The sequence below is a fragment of the Rhipicephalus microplus genome, chromosome 7, assembly GCF_043290135.1.
Source record: "Rhipicephalus microplus isolate Deutch F79 chromosome 7, USDA_Rmic, whole genome shotgun sequence".
NCBI lineage: Eukaryota > Metazoa > Arthropoda > Arachnida > Ixodida > Ixodidae > Rhipicephalus > Rhipicephalus microplus.
The window spans coordinates 48,836,718-48,840,269 of NC_134706.1; positions in this window are offsets into that span (position 1 = coordinate 48,836,718).

Genomic DNA, 3,552 nt, shown 5'->3' on the forward strand with positions numbered 1-3,552 from the left:
CTCTTTTCGTTTGGCTGTTTTCTTGTTCTCATCCCTGCTGCGCCTCATTGGAGGTTCGTCTTTCGTGCGTGGTGTCTCTTTTTTTGCCGGAGAACCGAGGACGCCGCAGAACAGTATTAGATTTCACACGTGCGGACAACGAAGTCGCTGTGCGGATGTTGTACCATGCCATGTTTTAGGTTTAAGGCGGAGCATCATTTTAAAGCGAAATACTTGTATGCCTTGTCCGATGCTAAAAGTGACCGTTGGTGACGTCGGTGTCGACAAGTGATGAAACAAAGACAAAAAACATGACTAAGAAGTGGTATTACGCGAAATTTAAACGTGTTATCACAGATATAGTTGATCATTTATTGTGCATTCATGTACACGAGTTTGTAGGATGTGCATTGGTATTTGTTTTATTTTATTTATTTTATTTTAGCTATAGCATTACGTGACGTGGATTCACTCACGATGACGGGTATAGTAGTACATCTTCGTTCTGTGTACTAACGCCCATGGTGATAATTACATCATTGTGGTAGCTAAAGTTGTTAACATATACCTGAACACCACATGTATTTTGAACCCCTTGCAATGATCACATCAACAAGCAGATACAAAAATCACAGTTCATCGGTAAGGGTAAAAGAATGAATGCAATAGCAAGATATTGGAGTAAACAAGCAAATTGGGCTAGTTGAAACATACTTATCACGATGAGCGCACAAAAAGAACAAAAACACAAGAAAGTGCATGACGCAAGTGCTAACTAACAACTGAAAGTTTAACGGAAGAAACGTGTCATATGTATGCAAATATGCAAGCATAAAAAAAAACTTGACCCCCCCCCCCCCTACAGATGCTGAGATTTCGTATCCGCAGCATACTTGATTACGTGGTTGGTGTGGGGTATGAAGGCTTCTTTTTATTGATGTGTGGGGTTTAATGTGCCAAATCCACCATATGATTATGAGAGACGCCGTAGTGGAGGGCTCCTGAAACTTCGACCACCTGGGGTTCTTTACCAATCTGAGCACACGGGCCTACAACATTTCCGCCTCCACCGGAAATACAGCCGCCGCAGCGGGGATTCGATCCTCCGACCTGTAGGTCAGCAGCCGAGTACCTTAGCCACTGGACCACCGCGGCGGGGCGAAGGTTTCTTTTTCAATACCTGTATGTCTACATATATATGACACATTTCGTTCATTACACTTTCGGTTGTTAGAAAGCGCTCGTATTGTGCCCTTTCTTGTATGTTTTTCTTTCTCTTTGTGTGCAGATCATGATGAACAAGATATTGAAATGACGCGAGAAGAATGGCAAGCAGCTTAAAACTTGCAACGCATGCTGCTCAAGCACAAAGAACACACCAAAAGTACGCCTACAAGACGAGTATGAACAAACAACTTTCCCAGCTGGGCACTTGAAACGCACTGCTCATACACGTTGAAGTAATCGTGAAACAAACGTACAAGCATGCGCAGGACGAGCGTGAAATAAGAACACTTAGAGCTGCTACTTCTTTGTGTTTGAGCAACGCGCTTCGTTCGCGAGCACGGCCGCTGCATGCAGAGAGAAAAGTGAATTTAGTCTGCTCTGTAACTTCACGCAAACTTTGCAGTAAAATCACAAGACGGACAAACAACGACCCTTGCAAGATAAGTGCGTGCGCACGAGCAACCTCGCCGTCTAAGGCAAAACACTGACGCGAGTGTATCGCAAAGACCGTGCCAAAGACTTTTAAAGTGCCCCGCCGCGGTGGTCTAGTGGCTAAGGTACTCGGCTGCTGACCCGCAGGTCGCGGGTTCAATTCCCGGCTGCGGCGGCTGCATTTCCAATGGAGGCGGAAATGTTGTAGGCCCGTGTGCTCAGATTTGGGCGCACGTTAAAGAACCCCAGGTGGTCGAAATTTCCGGAGCCCTCCACTACGGCGTCTCTCATAATCATATAGTGGTTTTGGGACGTTAAATTCCACAAATCAATCATCAATCATCAAGACTTTTAAAGCGTGCCCCTTCGCGCACTTCGCCCCATTTTGCTGGTGATTGCGAGAGCACACCTAAGTGCTTCCGAGCTCTGTGTACCACCAGCGGTAAGTGGTCTTAATAAATGTCTCGCGGTTAGTGCGCAGAAGCACGTGCACTAAGTGGCCGAGTTGTTTAACGACGTGCGATGTGGAGCGAGGGATTATGGGCTCGATTCCCAGCGGCGGAATTTTTCCTTCAAGTCTTCTTTTTTCTTGTTCGTCTAAATTTTCAACGTCATATCCGGGACGTAAATACGTCGGTGTAGTCTTGGTGACACCCTGCATAAAACACTGTCATGCTGAAATATTCATGTGATGACGTCAAGCTATGGCATCATCAGGAAGCCGGACCTTATTACGTCATCAAGGCGTCACTATGACGCCAGACACCGGTGGTTTTCTGCTTGAGGATTTACGACTGCCGGAGTTCGATACGCCTTCGTTTAAAAACAACAGACAGAAAAGTTTGGAGGAAGCGTCACGTCACAATCTTGAAGCCTAGCCCCCAACTCCCTTTGTTTCCCCACCGTACGAAAAAAAAACGGTAGCATGGTGAAAAATTTATGTCGTGACGCCGAGGGGTAGCGCATTCAAAGGGAGTTGACTTGTGGGCCCTATAAGTACACTCCTTACTAAATTTCAAGGCTAGAGCAGCAGGTGCCTCGTCAAACGTAAAAATTGACTTCGGCGTCAACGTGAATCATGCAACAGTGACCCTGGGTGTTTTGAGGGGAGCACTGGTTGGTAATAATATTAATAATAATAATAATAATAATAATAATAATAATAATAATAATAATAATAATAATAATAATAATATCTGGCGTATTACGTCCCAAAACCACGAGATGATTTTGAGAGACGTTGTAATAGAGGGCTCCAGAAACTTTGACAATCTGGTGTTATTCTTTATTGTGCACGGACATTGCACAATACACGGACCTCTACCACTTCTCCTCCATCGAAATGTGACCGCCGCAGCCTGGATCGAATACACGACCTTCAGGGCCGCATTCGAGCGAGCACTGGGCGTTGGCGTCAAGATTTGCGATGTAAAGACGTCCTCGTTAATTACGTGGTGACCCTCACTTGATGTCACAGATATTCAACATTTCATACGTCACCATGACGTAAAGATAACGCGATATCACGTGACGACGTCGTCACATCACAACGTCGCTTGGTCAGAGATGCGCCGGGCCGATCACGGTTACAGTGTCAAACTACGTTGTGGTGCTGAAAGCTTCTGCTGATTTGATTTGATTGATATGCGGGGTTTAACATTCCAAAACCATTACATGGTTATGAATGAATGAATAAATAAATAAATAAATAAATAAATAAATAAATAAATAAATAAATAAATAAATAAAATTTGAAATGGTTTAGCTCGGCTATGCGCAGTGTGAGCTAAGGTCGTTCTCGCGAGTGAGCTGACGCGACTCAAGCGCCAAGACAGGTCCTTCCCAGGAGCTTGCAGGGCTTCTTCAGCGCGCCATGTGAAGTCACCGTTCCTCGGGCATGCGCAGCCCGGCTCT